At 44.2% G+C, this 19,901-nt stretch overlaps 1 protein-coding gene across 2 annotated transcripts in view; it reads left to right on the top strand.

Moving 5' to 3' along the window:
- The first annotated feature begins 17,377 nt into the window (after positions 1 to 17,377).
- Positions 17,378 to 19,901, top strand: part of WAPL (WAPL cohesin release factor) — a 162,392-nt gene continuing 159,868 nt past the window's right edge. The window contains exon 1 of one of the 2 annotated variants that reach the window (XM_040320516.1): positions 17,378 to 17,605. The gene's annotated coding sequence lies outside the window, so the exon portion shown is untranslated. The remainder of the gene's footprint in view (positions 17,606 to 19,901) is intronic. The other variant, XM_040320515.1, reaches the window with a different exon arrangement.

Genomic DNA, 19,901 nt, shown 5'->3' with positions numbered 1-19,901 from the left:
CCCTAGGGAGTGATTCTTACTGTGGGGGGAGGGAACTCACAAGGGGAGGAGACCGATTGGTGTCCCTATGTACAAGGGACACACCATCGGTCTCCTCTCCCTGACAGGACGTGGATCTCTGTGTTTACACACAGAGATTCACGTCCCTGGCTCTGTGACAAGCAATCGCGGGTGCCCGGCGGTAATCGCGGCCCCCGGGCACGCACATCGGGTCCCCAGTGATGCGGCGAGAGTGCGCGCTCCACACTGCGGGAATTCCAGGACGTCATATGACGGCCTCCCGGAGGGAAGAAAGGTTCCTGCTGCCGTCATATGACTATGGCCCGGGTGGGAAGTGGTTAAACTACTGTATATGTCTTTGTTGGAGTGAGACTGTGCTTCAGAAAAGTAAAATGGCGTAAAGAAGACTGGAAACTAAACAGGGTATTTAGGAGGGAGCAGAAGCCACCTTCTGCTAAATGCTATACACCACAAAGTTATTTCACACATGGTAAGGCCATATCGTTATTTTTTTGAATATACCCCTGAGTGTTCAGGTTCTACATGGTAAAGATACCAGTAATTACAGATCAAAACAGACATAAAGAAAAGGCAATAATTTTTTTTTTGATAAGTCTAAAATGTGATTTATTGGATAACAGTACAAATTTATAGAATACAGTACAGTAAGTGCAACTTTACTTGACAGCATCCTGCCTGCAGGGCTTTACTGACCATAATGGTACTCATAGGTTAGTGTCTAGGGATCTAGGGAGACAGGGTGACAAGGAGCAGCAACATACATCAGAATTTACATCATTTGGTATCTTTAGCCTTATTTTCTCTCACTTTTCCCTGCCTCTGAATATTTGAGGCTAAATTTAGAAAGATAACTATACGGGTATGGGGGCGTGTGGAATGTTTAAAGCATCTTTCCCTTCTCTTATCTGTCGGTCTATACAACAAAGAGCTTAGCTACTATAATGGCGCGTACACACGACCGTTTTTCATGACGTGAAAATTTTTATTTTTTTTAAATGTCATTAAAAACTATTGTGTGTGGGCTCCAGAGCTTTTTTCATGACGTGAAAATGGCAATTTAAAATTTAGAACATGCTCTATTTTTTTGCGTCGTTTTTCACGTTGTCGTTTTTCACGTTGTGTGTAGGCTTTAACGACGTGAAAAAAATGCGCATGTGCAGAAGCAAGTTATGAGACGGAAGCGCTCGTTCTGGTAAAACTAGCATTCGTAATGCAGATAGCACATTCATCACGCTGTAACAGACTGAAAAGCACGAAGACTGAAAAGTGCGAATCGTCTCTCACCAAACTTTTACTAATACGAAATCAGCAAAAGCAGCCCCAAGGGTGGCACTATCCGAGTGGTACTTCCCCTTTATAGTGCCGTCGTACGTGTTGTACGTCACCGTGCTTTTTTCACAATCGTGTGTAGGCAAGGCAGGCTTGACAAGAATCGGGTCGAAAAAAACGTCATTTTTTCTAGACCATTAAAAAAAAATTATTAGACACATTCTAATCTAAATAAAATTAAAAAATACCTGCACGATATAAACAATGAAGCATTATGTCTAAAGGCAACACTCCAAACTCTCCCTCCCAGCTTCCAGACCTGATGTTAGCCTAGAGATGGAGCAGGCTACAATCTGCACAATTGGTGACAACTTGCTGACAACAACCCAATCCATTGCAAATTGCTCACATAATTTGTAATAAAAACGTCTTTGCCATTCTGAAGCCTCCCTCCAATCACTTTTTTTTTAATCCGCATAAGGGATGGTACTTACCTTTAATGTGAAGTGTCCCTTGTGCTGGTGGCAGCTGTCATAGCTGAAATGTGAAGACCTGTTAACCCCTGCAGCATCAGAAGATTATGGCTGTAGGATATGGAAGGGGGCAACAGACAGAAGATTTCAATTATGACAGCTGGCACCAGCAATGTGTTTTTTTACAACTATTTACACCTCCTTCGTTAAATGGTAGGGGCACAATGTACCCCATTACCAATTCACATAGGGGGGGCAGGATCTGGGGGTCCCCTTTCTTAAAGGGGTCTTCCAGATTCTGATAAGCCCCCCCCGCCCGCAGACCCCCACAACCACCGGGCAAGGGTTGTGGGGATGAGACCTTTGTCCCCATCAACATGGGGACATCCTCCCCATGTTGAGGGAATGTGGCCTGGTACGGTTCAGGAGGGGGGGCACTCTCTGTCCCCCCCCCCTCTTTTCTGCGGCCGGCCAGGTTACGTGCTCAGATAAGGGGTCTGGTGTGGATTTTTGGGGGAACTCTGCAACATTTTTTTTCAATTTGTTGTGGAGTTTCCCTTAAAATCCACACCAGACCTGAAGGGTCTGGAATGGATATTTGGGGGGTACCCCACGTCATTTTTTTTAAATTGATGGCGGGGTTCCCCTTAATATCCATACCAGACCCTTTTTTATGAATGAATTCTCTCTGAATTGCCGGAAGACGACAATTCATTATAGCCGCAAGTCAGTTTTAAATTACTTTTTTTCCTTCAGAAATGACACTTTGTGCAGAGACAGTTCTAAGTACGGGAAACATGTGCTATTTCACATGCTTACTTTACTCCCCCCCCCCCCCCCCCAGGTACGAAATTTAAAGGAATATTTCACTTTTATGGTTTCACTTTAAGCATTATTAAATTCACTGCTCCCAAAAAAACGTCAGTTTTTAAAACTTTTTTTTGCATTGATACATGTCCCCTGGGGCAGGACCCGGGTCCCCAAACACTTTTTAGGACAATAACTTGCATATTAGCCTTTAAAATTAGCACTTTAGATTTCAAACGTTCGAGTCCCATAGACTTTAATGGGGTTCTAAAGTTCACACAAACGTTTGGTGTGTTCGCAGGTTCTGGTGCGAACCGAACAGGGGGGTGTTCGGCTCATCCCTAGTTCTGAGGTAAAGGTCTGTCAAGCAGTGTGGTGGAGGAAGAAGAGTTCTGAGGTAAAAGGCTGTCAAGTTTAGGTTCAGCCATCTTGTTTTTTCTGAGAAGTGTGCTACTATAACTTTCAAAGTATTCATTTGTTATATGGGCATCACATGTCTCTTTTCCCAACCAAGTTAAATCCCCTAAAATAACAAACAAGCAAGAGATTGTTCATTCACTAAAGGAGTGTGTTTAATGGATGTCTAGCAGCAGGGTGGAATGTTGTAACACATAGCAACCAACCGCTACATTTCTATAGAGTTCCAAACCAAATCCTTCACGTATCACAGCTTATGAGCAGTGGTGTTCTGGAGTCCTGCACCAGAAGGGTGGTATTTCCTTAATTTATACAGCTTTGACAGAGACCTCAGAAAAGCCCCCATATGCAATGAGTTGGGAAAGGGATTTGGATACCAGCTGGGAGGTAGATACTTGGTATAGCCTTTTCCGCAGGTCATTCAAGGGAGTAGTTAATATTTCACTAATGGAAGTGAGTGTGAAGTTATTTTCTCGCTGGTACTGCATCCCCTCCCGACTAGCAACAGTTTTTCCAAGTATCTCACTCTCGCTGTTTTAGAGGATGCGGCCATGTAGGTACTCTAATCCGTAATTGAAGGGAATGCCGGCCTTGCAATCTCCAAATCCCCGTAAATTGCCTCACTGAATAGCAAGCCAATCAGAAGCTCAAAGCCTCTTAAAAAATGTATTCACTTAATTTTACTAGGCGCCAAAATGACCTTGGCCCGAGCATGGAAGTAACCGACGGTGTCATTTAAAAGCAGCCTAATGAAAAATCTCCTGGATAATGATCCAGGAAAAGGGTGTCAGCACCCTCCTGGAAACATTCAAAATATTGTGGGAACAGTGGAGTGCATATATACATCAGCCCATATAACCTACCAAACTAATGTCTATCCTGCAAAGAACCCTGATGCCTACTATTGATTTTACCTATATCTACCTTTTTCCTTTCTCCTACCTTTTGGGTCTTTCTCTTTTCTCTCTCTCCAAGTTCTCATTACTTGGCTATCTCATCCTATTACTTTTGAAGATAACATATTGGGACATGCAATCGGATATCTTGGACTGGGTTATCTTCCCTCTATGAGGAACCTACTAGAATAGAATACTAGAACCCCTGCTTAGGGGGGTTCTTATGTTTCTCAATAAATTAACCAGTTCTGCTCTCCCTTTTTGACACTATGGGGTTTATTTACTAAAGCTGGCGAGTGCAAAATCAGGATCACATCTGCATAAAAACTAGGGTTGTCCTGATACCAAGCATTTGTCCGAGTACTTGTACTCGGGCAAATGCTATGCTCCGATGCTTCACCCGATACTTGTACTGTCGGCGGCGATCAGTGTGTGGGGAAGTTACAAGCACCGCTGACTGTCCCGTGTCCTCCTCCAGCCCCCTCCGTTTTGCTGCAGTCTGTCTCCCTCCCTCCATGTCCCCCGCCGTGTTACTCTCTCTCTCCGTGTTTCTCTCTCCCGCCATGTATCCCTCCATGTATCCCTCCGTGTATCTCACCGTGTTTCTCTCCCCTTCCGTGCTCCTCCTTCACCCCCTGGAACTGTCAGGATGGAGAGCGGGGTAAGAGCTGGTAAATCCGTCTCCTTACTGCTCCGAATGGACAGAGTCAGTGATCACTGACTCTGTCCATTCACATAACTGAAACATTGTAACCTGTGATTACAATGTTTCAGTTTATGAATGAAGAGAAGACGCTGTCCTCTCTCCTTTCATTTTCAGCGCAGCTGATGCTGCTGAGAAAGGGACTGGGGAATCTGTGTCCCTAGTCCCTTTCTCTGTCTCAAAGGGGAGATGTCAGAGGTCTGTTAAGACCCCTGATATCTCACCAAAGCCCCCCAACAGGGCTGAAAAAATAAATAAAATAAAGAAAGAATAAAAAAACAAAAGAATATAAAAAATTATTGTAAAAAAAAAAAAAACACACTGACACGGTCCACCCCCCCCCCCCCCCCTTAAAAAAAAATAAAGCATTATAAATAAAAAAAATTGAAAAAAAAATTGAATTTTTTTTTTTTAAAAATGTTAAAGATAAAAAAAAAAAAAAGAATACTGACACATGTGCCGCTGTCACATGAGATTAAAAAAAAGTATCGGTATTCGGTATTGGCGAGTACTTGAAAAAAAGTATCGGTACTTGTACTCGGTCTTAAAAAAGTGGTTTCGGGACAACCCTAATAAAAACCAATCAGCTTCCAGGTTTTATTGCCAAAGCATAATTGAACAAGCTGAGGTTGGAAGCTGATTGGCTTCTATGCAGAAGTGATTCTGATATTGCACTCTCCTGTTTTAGTAAATAAACCCCTATCATTACGTATAATGACTATTATTATTGATTTGATTGATGTGTTTGATAAGTTTGACATTAATGGAGTGCTATTTGTAGCAATCAACCTCTTGCAAGACTCAATCTATTCAAGATTCAATGTTAAAATTAACCACTTAAGCCCCGGACCATATTGCTGCCCAAAGACCCAAGGTGTTTTTACAGTTTGGGACTGCCTCGCTTTAACAGACAAGTGCGCGGTCGTGCGACGTGGCTCCCAAACAAAATTGGCGTCCTTTTTTTCCCACAAATAGAGCTTTCTTTTGGTGGTATTTGATCACCTCGGCGGTTTTTATTTTTTGCGCTATAAACAAAAATAGAGCGACAATTTTGAAAAAAATGCAATATTTTTTACTTTTTGCTATAATAAATATCCCCCAAAAACATATATAAAAAAAAAAATTTTCCTCAGTTTAGGCCGATACGTATTCTTGTACCTATTTTTGGTAAAAAAAATCGCAATAAGCGTTTATCGATTGGTTTGCGCAAAATTTATAGCGTTTACAAAATAGGGGATAGTTTTATTGCATTTTTATTATTTTTTTTTTTTTTTACTACTAATGGCGGCGATCAGCGATTTTTTTCGTGACTGCGACATTATGGCGGACACTTCGGACAATTTTTACACATTTTTGGGATTTTTGTCATTTTCACAGCAAAACATGCATTTAAATTGCATTCTTTATTGTGAAAATGACAGTTGCAGTTTGGGAGTTAACCACAGGTGGCGCTGTAGGATTTGGTGTACACTGTGTGTGTTTACAACAGTAGGGGGGTGTGGCTGTAGGAATGACGTCATTGATCGTGTCTTCCCTATGAAGGGGATGACGCGATCGATGCGCCGACACAGTGAAGCACGGGGAAGCCGTGTTTACATACGGCTCTCCCCGTTCTTCAGCTCCGGGGAGCGATCGCGACGGAGCGGCTATAAACAAATAGCCGCGCCGTCGTCCCGGATCGCTCCCCGAGGGGACCCGACCGCCGCAAGTCGCGCGGGGGGGTCCCGATCGGACCCCCGACCCACGTCTAGGCAGGGACGTACAGGTACGCCAATGTGCCTGTACGTGCCATTCTGCCGACGTATATGTACATGCGGCGGTCGGGAAGGGGTTAAGAGAAACAACATGTTACCCCAGCTCCACTGCCAATATAGAAGTCCACAAACTGTGACCCGATGCTCTAGCCAGGACGTTCAGGCCCCATGAATACAATACTTGAGTGAAAAAGGGCTGGCAAATTGGATGGTCTTGAATAAAAGTCCTTTATTGGTTACATGGGTATGCGGATGCAGGCTATATGCTGACGTGTTTCAGCTAAGAAGCCTTCATCAAAGCTTTGATAATGGCCTCTTAGCCGGAACGCATCAGCATATAGCCTGTACCCGTGTAACCAATAAAGGACTTTTATTCAAGAGCATCCGAGTTGCCAGCCCTTTTTGATTAGATCAATGTCAAAATTCCTGATGCAATGTTCCTTTTCTTGTTAACATATTTGCTTGATTCAAATAAAAACAATTAAACGTAGAAACTGGGGGACAAAAAAATTACTTAGCAAAAGTATTCTCCTAGATACCATATTAATACCATTCTTAAAGGGTCACTAAAGGAAAAACTTTTTTTAGCTGAAATGACTGTTTACAGGGCATAGAGACATAATAGTTAACTGATTCCTTTTAAAAATGATTAAAAATTGATAAAAAAACAATCATATAATGTGCCTGCAGTGTAGTTTCGTTTTTGCTGTTGTTTGCTGGTTCTCTGATGTACAGAGAGCCACTAGAGGGCAGTCAGCCAATAGAGAGCAGTGATACTTTGTCTAAAACTCCTCAGCACCAATCCAGTTTCGTTTTACACACAGTAATCACACCTCCTTGATTAGTGACCACCGTGGGAAATCTCCCAGTACTGTGGTTATCAGGAAACAGGCAACCAGGAAGTGTCCAGAACAGAGAGGATTTACAGCAACATCAAAGCAAAAACGAACAATGAGGACATGAAACCAGGACTGCAGTAAGGTAAAGGAAGCTATTTAGCTAAAAAAAAAAATTCCTTTAGTGACTCTTTAAGTACTGTATATCAGCAAAGGTGTGATCATTAAATAATATTGGTAAATGCCTAAAATCTTCTTAAAGCGGAGTTCCGGCCACAATTTCACTTTTTAAATATAAATACCCCTGTAATACACAAGCTTAATGTATTCTAGTAAAGTTAGTCTGTAAACTAAGGTCTGTTTTGTTAGGTTGTTACAGCATTTAGACACTTTATAAAATAGAAATTGACTGGGGCCATCTTAAGTGTGGGCATCAAGAAGCCAGACTGTATGACTTCCTGGATTTCAGCCTTGCAAATCTCACACATGCTCAGTGCTGCACAAGCAGTGTTAGATCAGGTTTCAGCACCTGTGCTGTCCAAGTCACATGATTCTTTGAGACTGGAGACTGCACAGACTCCTGGAAAGTTACACCCACTACATTCCCAGGAGTCTGTGCGGTGTAGGTTCGGAAGCATTAAGCACCTAGGTGCAGGAAGTGGGAAGATTAACTATTCTGCCTAGCAACAACACTTTGAAGGCATCTAAAAAAAAAAAAAAAAAATTTGTAAAGGACTAATGACATTTTTTTAAAACTACTGATGTAATGTTATATTTATGGGTGGAACTCCACTTTAATCTGACTAAATTCTGACTATATGCTGTAACAAAGGTTGGATTATTTTTAATTTTATCTGCTTATGCCTATTATCGCACAGTAGCTCAGTCCTGCTCCTAGTTTTATAGATGTTCTAAGCACTATCCAACATCCTCCTTTCTATAAAGCACTGTTAAGTGAGGGAGCCTCTGCAAAGTGCAAATTCTCACTGCAAATGCATTGTAAACGTAAGATTTGTCCCACAGGGATGCCTTTAATTATGTGTTTCAGATGACCTGCCTAAGCCTGCTATTAGAGTAAGATAGGATCCATCAAGCTGTATATATACGGTATATATATGCGACTTATGAGGAGAAAAATCAAAATTTACATATAAAAAATATAATGGTTTTATTACACGTTTTGAGAACAGACTGCATTTGAAATGATTAACCACTTAAGCCCCGGACCATATTGCTGGTCAATGACCGGGCCACTTTTTGCGATTCGGCACTGCGTTGCTTTAACTGACAATTGCGCGGTCGTGCGATTTTTATCGGTACTGCGACATTATGGCGGACACTTTTGACACATTTTTGGGACCATTGGCATTTTTATAGCGATCAGTGCTATAAAAATGCATTGATTACTATAAAAATGCCACTGGCAGGGAAGGGGTTAACACTAGGGGGCGAGGAAGGGGTTAATTATGTTCCCTGGGTGTGTTCTAACTGAAGGCGGGGTGGGACTGACATGGGGAAATGACAGATCGCTGTTCATACATTGTATGAACAGATGATAGGTCATTTCTCCCCCTGACAGGACCGGGAGCTGTGTGTTTACACACATAGCTCCCGGTCCTCGCACTGTATCGAGCGATCGTGGGTGCCCGGCGGCGATCGCGCCCGCCAGGCACGCGCGTCGGCATCAGGGGCGAGCGGGGGGCGCGCGCGCACCCCTATTGGCTGAACGGCGAGATGACGTATAGCTACGTGATCTCACCCAGCAGAGCCGACCTGCCACCATATAACTGTGGCGGTTGGTCGGCAAGTAGTTAATGAAGTAGATTATGTAGATACTACACTGTTTACATGAAAATTAAAAAGTGCCCATTTTGAAGGCTTATATGCAAGTAATTGGCCATAAAATGGGTATGGGGGACATGTACCAATGCAAAAGTTTTTTTTTTTTTTTTTACAACAAAAGTTTTTTTTTTTTAGGAGCAGTGATTTTAACTGGTTCCCGACCGACTGACCAGGAAATAAAGCAAAACTAATGGATACGTTTGGGAAACATCCATGAAGACGGTGAAATTGAATAACAGAAGAACTTGGGCAGCTTTAAAGTTAGTCCTGGATGGGCAGAAGCCTCACTAAGAAAGATAAGACATCTATCTGTCCTCAAACACGTGTAACCCATAACTTGGAGAATGAAAGGTTGACTGACATCCTGCAATATGCGTAAAGGTTGCCACTCTCAAGAACTGGATGCCCCCCCCCTCCGGACCAGACTTCCCATTTCCAATCGGAATACCGTGGAGGATTTCTCGCTGTATCTGGAGGGTTCCAGGGATACGGAGGGCAGTTAGACCCTGCAGTGGGCTAAATCTGCTGGTGTATATGACCTTGCTCTTTAGGGGGTCCACCAGTTCGGGTAAGGGTCCCCACGTATCAAGTGGGGTTCTTTTTGACTCAAGAAATCCCCCCCTTTTCTTTTCTTTCTTGGTGAATGTGGAAGGAATTTGGATTTTATCACCTCATTGGAATTATCACGTTCCACATTATTGTTTCTTCCTGTTATGTGGACTTAATTGTTTGTTTCCAAATTTATTTCACTTTTATTGATGAAGAGTTTTTTTACATATAGACTTCTTCATGTGGACTTTCTAATTTTCACTTATTATCTCTTCATTTAGAATTTTTGCACTTCATTAGTATTGTACTTTTGTTTTTATTTATTTTTGTGATCACTCACGTTATATGAGCGCAACTTATTTTTACATATTTTTTTCTGCACTATAGAGATATCTGATAGTTTTTGTTGCCGCTGTATATGTATGTTATAACTCTAGCGCTGTATAACCCCACATTTTCTACCAATATTTACTATACCAAAAAGTAAAAAATATATATATTTTTTTAATTTTCACTCTTTTTTTGTTTATAGCTCAAAAAATAAAAAACACAGGGGTAATCAAATAGCACCAAAAGAAAGCTCTATTTGTGGGGAAAAAAAGTTTGTTAGGTTACACCATTGCATGACCGTGCAATTACCAATTAAAGCAACGCAGTGTAAAACCTTTCCGGGGCTGAAGTGGTTAATTATGCTTAAAGAGGAAGTAAACCTTAATGGGCTTTACTTCCTCTTTTTTCCCCTCCAATGTTAAAGTATAATGGGCTAGTATGGCCCAATTAGCCATTTTCCCTCCCCGGTATCATGTGATTTGTTAGTGTTACAAGGTCTCAGGTGTGTTAAATTTGGTATTATCGCTCTCACTCTCTCATACTGGTCACTGGAAGTTCAACACGGCACCTCATGGCAAAGAATTCTCTGAGGATCTGAATAAAAGAGTTATCGCTCTACATAAAGATGGCCTAGGCTATAAGAAGATTTCCAAGACCCTGAAACTGAGCTGCAGCATGGTGGCCAAGACTATACAGAGGTTTACCAGGACAGCTTCCACTCAGAACAGGCCCCACCATGGTCAACCAAAGAAGCTGATTGCTCAGTGTCATATCCAGAGTTTATCTTTGGGAAATAGACATATGACTGCTGCCAGCATTGCTGCAGAGGATGAAGGGGTGGGGGGTCAGCCTGTCAGTGCTCAGACCATATGCCGCACACTGCATCAAATTGGTCCGCATGGCTGTCATCCCAGAAGGAAGCCTCTTCTAAAGATGATGCACAAGAAAGCCCCCAAACACATTGCTGAAGACAAGCAGACTAAGGACGTGGATTACTGGAACCATGTCCTGTGTTCTGATGAAACGAAAATAAACGTACTTGGTTCAGATGTGTCAAGCGTGTGTGGTGGCAACCAGATGAGGAGTTCAAAGACAAGTGTGTCTTGTCTACAGTCAAGCATGGTGGTGGGAGTGTCATGGTCTGAGGCTGCATGAGTGCTGCCGGCACTGGGGAGCTACAGTTCAGGGTCGGGACAAGGGGTGGGCAGAAGGAGAAGCTGCCCTGGGCACTGTGATATCATGTAAGGTGGGGGGGGGATATTTGGGGGGTGGCAGGGGATATTTGGGGGGTGGCAGGGGATAAGAATTGTTCTAGGAGGGAAAATTTGGGGAGGTGTGCTAGGAGTGGTTTATTTGAGGGTATTTATGTTGGACGGGGGATGGGGAAAGAAGAGTAGTGCTAGGAGGGGGAATTTTGGGGGGGTTTTATGCTAGAAAAGGTAAAATTATTTTGTGCTAGCAGGGATGATTTGTGCTATGAGGGGAAATTTGAGGGGGATCTGTGCTAGGATGGGGAAATTGGGGAGAATCTGTGGGGCGGGAAGGAGGATTTGTGCACAGAGGGGAAATTTGAGAGGTAGAGGATTTAAACTAAGAGGGTGGGCGGATATGTATTGGGAGGAGGGGGGATTGCTTAGGGGGTAAGCATGTAGATTAGCACTCAATTTTTTTGAGGGGGAGTGCTTGCTGATACATAATACTCATACATCTTGGGCAGGGGGGGGGATTTAGCATGTTCCCCCTAGGCCAGGGGTCTCCAACTCCGGCCCTGGGGCCGGATGTGGCCCTTTGCTTGCCTTAATGCGGCCCTTGGGGCATTATTCCATCCAATTTAAATGGGGCATAATTCTTGTTGCTGACACCGATGGGGCACTATTCCTCCAACTGACACAAGCAATTCTTTCCAATAACACCAACGATGGGGCACTAGTCCTCCCACTGTCACCAAAGAAATGTTATTATTTACTCCCACTGGACATTTTTTTACTCCCAATAGCCCTAGTCAGGCCCCCCTAAAGTCTGAGGGACCATAAACTGGCCCTTTGTTTAGAAAGTTTGGAGACCCCTGCCCTAGGCTCTAGATGACCTTGTCCCGGCACTGCTACAGTTCATTGAGGGAACCATGAATGCCAACATGTACTGTGACATACTGAAGTAGAGCATGATCCCCTCCCTTCAGAGACTAGGCCACAGGGCAGAATTCCAACATGATAACGACCCCAAATACACCTTCAGGATGACCACTGCCTTTCTAAAAAATCTGAAGGTAAAGTTGATGGACTGGCCAATCATGTCTCCAGACTTAAACCCTATTGAGCATCTGTGGACATTCTCAAATGGAAAGTGGAGGAGCGCAAGGTCTCTAACATCCACCAGCTCCGTCATGATGGAGTGGAAGAGGACTCCATTGGCAACCTGTGAAGCTCTGGTGAATTCCATGCCCAAGAAAGTTAAGGCAGTGCTGGAAAATAATGGTGGCCACACAAAATATTGACACTTTTGACCCAATTTGGACATTTTCACTTAGGGGTATACTTACTTTTGTTGCAAGCGGTTTAGACATTAACGGCTGTGTGTTGAGTTATTTTGAGGGGACAGCAAACTTACACTGTTATACAAGTTGTACACTCACTACTTTACATTGTAGCGAAGTGTCATTTCTTCAGTGTTGTCACATGAAAAGATATAATAAAATATTTACAAAAATGTGAAGGGTGTACTCACTTTTGTGAGATATACACATACTGTATATGGGGTGATGACAGGGTCTCTTTAGAATATACACTGTATCTAGTGGCCTGGGGGGCCGCAAAAGATATATATATATATACAAATTACCTGGGGGCCACATTAAACTGGAACAAGGGCCGCAATCGGCCCGCGGGCCGGACTTTGGACATGCCTGCTTTAGGATATACAGTGCTTTAAAAAATAATTCATACCCCTTGAAATTTTCCACATTTTGTCATGTTACAACCAAAAACATAAATGTATTTGATGTGATAGACCAGGGGTCTCCAAACATTCTAAACAAAGGGCCGGTTAGTTGTCCTACAGACTCTTGGAGGGCCGGACTTTGGCCAGCGGGAGTGAAAATTTTCCTGGCATCAGTGGGAGTAAACATCTGGTATTAGGGGGAGAAATAGTGCCCCATTGCTGGTATCATAGGGGGGATTAGTGCCCCATTAGTCGTGTCAGTGGGAGAAATGGTGCTCCATTGTCGGTGTCAGATGGCAGAATAGTGTCTGGTATCAGTGGGAGGGATAGTGTTCCAAGGGCCAGATAAAGGCAAGCAAAGGGCCACATCCGGCCCTCGGGCCGCAGTTTGGAGACCACTGTGATAGACCAACACAAAGTGGCACATAATTGTAAATTTGAAGAAAGATGATAAATGATTTTTTATTTATTTTTTACAGAGTCAATACTTTGTAGAACCACCCTTCACTGCAATTACAGCTGCAAGTCTATTTGGGGATGTCTCTACCAGCTTTGCACATCTAGAGAGTGACATTTTTTCCCATTCTTCTTTGCAAAATAGCTCAAGCTCTGTCAGATTGGATGGAGAGCGTCTGTGAACTGCAATCTTCAAGTCTTGCCACAGAGTCTCAATTGGATTTAGGTCTGGACTGTGACTGGGCCATTCTAACACATGAATTTGCTTTGATCTAAACCATTCCATTGTAGCTCTGGCTGTATGTGTGGGGTTGTTGTCCTGCTAGAAGGTGAACCTCTGCCCCAGTCTCAAGTCTTTTGCAGACTAACAGGTTTTCTTCTAAGATTTCCCTGTATTTGGCTCCATTCATCTTCCTATTAATGCCAACAAGTTTCCCTGTCCCTGCTGAAGAAAAACATCCCAACAAATTGTTGCTGCCACCACCGTGTTTCACAGTGGGGATGGTATGCAGTGTTAGTTTTTCCGCCACGCATAGTGTAACTGAGTAACTCATTAACTGAGCAGGACCGTGGATCTGTGTGTGTGAACACAGAGATCCACGCCCTGTCAGGGAGAGGAGACCGATGGTGTGTCCCTTGTACATAGGGACACAGATCGGCCACCTCCCCCAGTCAGTCCCCTTCCCCCACAGTTAGAAACACTATGCAGGGCACACATTTAACCTCTTCCTTGCCCCCTAGTGTTAACCCCTTCCCTGCCAGTCACATTTATACAGTAATCAGTGCATATTTATAGCACTGATCTCTGTATAAATGTAAATGGTCCCAAAAATGTGTCAAAAGTTTCCGATGTGTCCGCCATAATGTCGCAGTCCCAACATAAATCGCAGATTGCCGCCATTACTAGTAGAAAAAAAGAAAAAAAAACATAATTATGTCCCCTATTTTGTTTTGCGCAAACCAGTCACTATACGCTTATTGCGATTTTTTTTTTTTTTTTACCAAAAATATGTAGAAGAATACGTATTGGCCAAAACTGAGAAAAATAATTTACGTCGTTTGCATAAGGCTTTTCCGGCGTAACGTTGCTCCTGCTTCTATGAGGTGTACGCAATGTTAAGTATGGACGTCGTTCCCGCGTCGAATTTTGAATTATTTACGTCGTTTGCATAAGTCGTTCACGAATAGGGCTGGACATAATTTACGTTCACGTCGAAACCATTACGTCCTTGCGGCGTACTTTGGAGCAATGCACACATGCGCCGTTCGTAAAAAAACGTCAATCACGTCAGGTCACCAAGAATTAACATAAAACACGCCCCCTCATCCACATTTGAATTACGCGCGCTTACGCCGGCCCCATTTACGCTACACCGCCGTAACGTAGAAGGCAAGTGCTTTCTGAATACAGCACTTGCCTCTCTAACTTACGGTGGCGTAGCGTAAATACGCTACGCCGCCGTAACATTGCGCGCCCCTACCTGAATCTAGCCCATTGTGCTTTTTTCAAGATTGTCGCTCTTTTTTTGTTTATAGCACAAATACCACCAAAAGAAAGCTCTCTTTGTGGGAAAAAAAAGGAGGTACATTTTGTTTGGGAGCCACGTCTCACGACCACGCAATTGTCAGTTAAAGCGACACAGTGCCATAAGCTGAAATTTCACCTGGGCAGGAAGGAGGTATATGTGCCCAGTGAGCAAGTGGGCACAACTTCTGCACAACTTTATCCCTGACCTGTCTAGTGTGTTCCTTGGCCTGCATGGTGCTGTTTTTTCACTAAGGTTCTCTAATAGACCTCTGAGGGCTTCACAGAACAGCTGTATTTACACTGAGATTGAATTACACACAGGTGGTTAATTAGGTGACTTCTGAAGGCAATTGGTTCCACTAGATTTTAGTTAGGGGTATCAGAGTAAAGGGGGCTGAATACAAATGCACGCCACACTTTTCACATATTTATTTATAAAAAATGTTGAAAACCATTTATCATTTTCTTTCCACTTCACAATTATGTGCCACTCTGTGTTGGTCTATCACATAAAATCCCAATAAAATACATTTACGTTTTTGCGCGTAACATGACAAAATGTGGAAAATTTCAAGGGGTATGAATACTTTTTCAAGGCACTGTACATGGAGTGATGACAGAATACATACGTGGAGTGATGTCATGGAGTGATGACAGGGTCTCCTTAGGATATATATGTGGAATGATGTCATGGAGTGATGACAGGGTCTCCTTAGGATAGGGTGACCAGACATCCCCAGTTTCAGGGGACAGTCCCCTGATTGAGGACACTGTCCCCGGACCAAGTCTGTCCCTGGTTTTGTCCCAAGATTGGATTTAATAGGGGGCAGGGGCAATTTCAAAGACAGTCAGTGCAGAATTAAAATAAAAAATTTTGAATTACACACCCCCGCTCCGCCGTGCCTACTAGCATAGGGGGGTTGTATTATTCCCATTATCTGTGCCCCTTTCTGATGATCATGTGCTGGTCGGGGCGGAGGGAATATTTCTTCAGTTTCGGGCGCATGCCCATTCAGCTTTGCTCGCATGTTCTTCTGCCTTGGCTCAAATCCTGGCCAGCTACCTGCCTTCCCTGGCGGAATGATCTTCCTCCGCTCCCCATCCAGTAGTAGCCGGGGCCCGAAGAGTAAGACTTGAGAGGCTGTGAGGCGGGCGGCGACGGGCAGAGAGTCGTTGTTTGCCGCCATTACCAGTAAAGAAAAAATATGTCCCCGGATTTCATTTTAAAAATCTGGTCACCTTACCTTAGGATATATATGTGGAGTGATGTCATGGAGTGATGACAGGGCTCCTAAGGATATATATGTGGAGTGATGTCATGGAGTGATGACAGGGCTCCTAAGGATATATATGTGGAGTGATGTCATGGAGTGATGACAGGGCTCCTAAGGATATATATGTGGAGTGATGTCATGGAGTGATGACAGGGCTCCTAAGGATATATATGTGGAGTGATGTCATGGAGTGATGACAGGGTCTCCTTAGGATATATATGTGGAGTGATGTCATGGAGTGATGACAGGGCTCCTAAGGATATATATGTGGAGTGATGTCATGGAGTGATGACAGGGCTCCTTAGGATATATACGTGGAGTGATGTCATGGAGTGATGACAGGGCTCCTTAGGATATATACGTGGAGTGATGTCATGGAATGATGACGGGGCTCCTTAGGATATATACGTGGAGTGATGTCATGGAGTGATGACAGGGCTCCTAAGGATATATATGTGGAGTGATGTCATGGAGTGATGACAGGGCTCCTTAGGATATATACGTGGAGTGATGTCATGGAATGATGACGGGGCTCCTTAGGATATATACGTGGAGTGATGTCATGGAGTGATGACAGGGCTCCTTAGGATATATACGTGGAGTGATGTCATGGAATGATGACGGGGCTCCTTAGGATATATACGTGGAGTGATGTCATGGAATGATGACGGGGCTCCTTAGGATATATATGTGGAGTGATGTCATGGAGTGATGACAGGGCTCCTTAGGATATATATGTGGAGTGATGACATGGAGTGATGACGGGGCTCCTTAGGATATATATGTGGAGTGATGTCATGGAGTGATGACGGGGTCTCCTTAGGATATATATGTGGAGTGATGTCATGGAGTGATGACAGGGCTCCTTAGGATATATATGTGGAGTGATGTCATGGAGTGATGACGGGGTCTCCTTAGGATATATATGTGGAGTGATGTCATGGAATGATGACAGGGCTCCTAAGGATATATATGTGGAGTGATGACAGGGTCTCCTTAGGATATATATGTGGAATAATGTCATGGAGTGATGACAGCGTGATTTGTGGGGCGTCATGTCACAGTGCTTTTCTTTCTTTCTCTTTATATGCCCGTACAGGTGCATAAATGCCCCGCCCTCGCCCACAGGAAGTCAGAGTGTAGGTAAGGCGGATGACAGCAGACTACCACTCCCAGCATGCTCCGCGTCTTCCGTGTGTGCGCTCTAGCCACCCCGATCTCTTCGCGCACCGTAGTGCGTCATTGGCAGCTCCCCGCCCTCTTCAGCGCCTGCGCAGTGCGGCCCGCTGCCTAATGGCTGAGTAAGCCGCCCGCTGATTGGCCGGCCGGGCGCTGTGTGAGCGTAGTGACGGAAGGGGGGCATATGGCGGAGGGATGTTCCCGGGCCCTGTTTAAATAAAAACAGCCGGACATTTCCTCTGCTGTCTCCCTCCTCCGGAATCTCCGGCCTGGGTTGCTGGTGAAGGCGGGCACCGGTGGAGCGGAGGAGTCCCGGGGGATTAGACCGTGTGAGGTATGGAGGGAAGGGTCGGGGAGATTTGTGGACAGGCTTGTCCGGGGTCCCGGCTGTGCGCCATGGCAGGCCGGACTTCTGGGAAGTTTGTCTCGGCTCAGTTGAGCCTGGAGGGGGGAAGCTGCAAACTTTCCGGAGGCCCGGCACAGTCCCCCCTCCTCTATTCGAGTGTCATGTCAGCAGGCAGGCCTGTGATCTGCCTTAAACTTCTCACTCTGCGAGGCCTATGTCAGCACACAGCCTGGACTTACACCCCACCGTCTGATCTCTCACACACAAACACATACCATACAATGTGATCACACACATTCAATGTGATCGCACACAAACAAACACATTCAATGTGATTACACACACACACACACACACACATTCAATGTGATCACACACACACAAACAAACACATTCAATGTGATCACACACACACATTCAATGTGATCACACACACACAAACAAACACATTCAATGTGATCACACACACACACATTCAATGTGATCACACACATTCAATGTGATCTCTCTCACACACACACACACACACATTCAATGTGATCACACACATTCAATGTGATCTCTCTCACACACACACACACACACACATTCAATGTGATCACACACATTCAATGTGATCTCTCTCTCACACACACATTCAATGTGATCACACACACAAACACACACATTCAATGTGATCACACACAAACACACACATTCAATGTGATCCCTCTCTCACACACACCATAAAATGTGATCACACACCATACAATGATCGGACACTGCTCTGTGATGCCCATACACCTACAGAGCCAAGTACAAATCCATACTCGCCATGGCAGTAGTAGTATCATAGAGCTGATTGTACAGTGAGATTATGGAGCCAATGATCCTCCTCCATATCTGCTGCCAGCTTTATTATGTGAAGGTTTGCTATTTGTATACAAGCTGGATTGTTTACATCAGTCCCCACATTGTGAATGTCAATTGTATGGTTGTAGTCATTCCACACTGATCACAATATGATTGTCTCAGCCTGAAAGGGGAAGCGATGGCTCACGGTATACAAATTATCCCAGAGTAACCTAGATTTAATTTTTATTCTCTTAATTGGAGTATGGAAGGGTTAAAGGAAACATATTATAAAATTTATACTCGCCCACCTATGCTGCTGGCTCTAAGACCAAGATCTCAGTGATCACATGACTGTTCAGTTCTCAGTCTTCCCAGAGCAGAGAGTGGTGACTGTCAGTCATCGCTCTCCTTACTGCCCTTCCAGAGCTTGACTGAGGACGGGATGGAACTTCAGCCACAAGCTGAGAGGCAGATCTAGCTGTCAGGTAGCTGGGTGGATTTTTTTATTACAGGTACTTGTATAGCTGTCAATTTACATATATGTTGTACATTCATATCAGTCCCTGCTTTCAAGGACCTTGCACGCTAAGGTCCCTAACATACACATACTAGGGAAAATTTGGACAGGATCCAATTAACCTATATCGGCATGTCTTTGGAGTGTGGGAGGAAACCAGAGTACCTGGAGAAAACCTGCACAGGGAGAACGTGTGACCTCCATGCAGATAGTGCCATAGTTGAGATTCAAACCAACAACCTTCCTAGTGCTGCTATGCAATGGTATTAACCACTGTGCTGTCTATAATGGTCAGAGCCTGGGTTGGATGGCTGTGAGCTGACAGCTGATTCTGTGTCACAATGGTGCAAAAGTAAATGCGCTCCTGTGACCCAGAACCCCCCCCCCCCCCCTCTGTAATTATTGCTGTCAGTTTTTTAGTTTGAGAAATTTCCATTTCTTGTTTAAGGCACACAACAGGAAGTGAGAAGACATTTCTCAGAAGTGTAAATACTATTCTAGGGCTTGTTTACACTTGCGTCACCCTCTGAAGACCACAAATCACTTTTCAGAGGGTGGATGATAAGAGACAGGTCTGTCGCCTTCTCATTGGCTGAGGTTGCAGGGCATTTGCAGCGTGGCTGCATTCACTTAAAATGGTCAGGTTTGGCGGTGGTCCAATATTTTTGCCACAGAATCTGTACAACTCCGTCCGGCTGCCTTTGGAGCTTAAAGGGCTTGTAAAGCTGCATCTCCACCCCTGATTTGAATCGCCTCCTACCACAAGTGTAAACTAGGGCTTGTGCACAAGGCAGATGAGGGCTGTACACCACCCAGATCGGGGCATTTACTGGTGGGATGGGTATCCCCTGGTGGGTTTGGTCATCCATGGACTGGACGTCTGTACAAATGATGCCAGGCTGATGCTTTCCACGTGTAATCCTACATGGAGAA

Source organism: Rana temporaria, chromosome 8, assembly GCF_905171775.1.
Source record: "Rana temporaria chromosome 8, aRanTem1.1, whole genome shotgun sequence".
Taxonomy (NCBI): domain Eukaryota; kingdom Metazoa; phylum Chordata; class Amphibia; order Anura; family Ranidae; genus Rana; species Rana temporaria.
The sequence above is the reverse complement of the archived record's forward strand: the minus strand, read 5'-3'. Positions and strand labels throughout refer to the sequence as shown.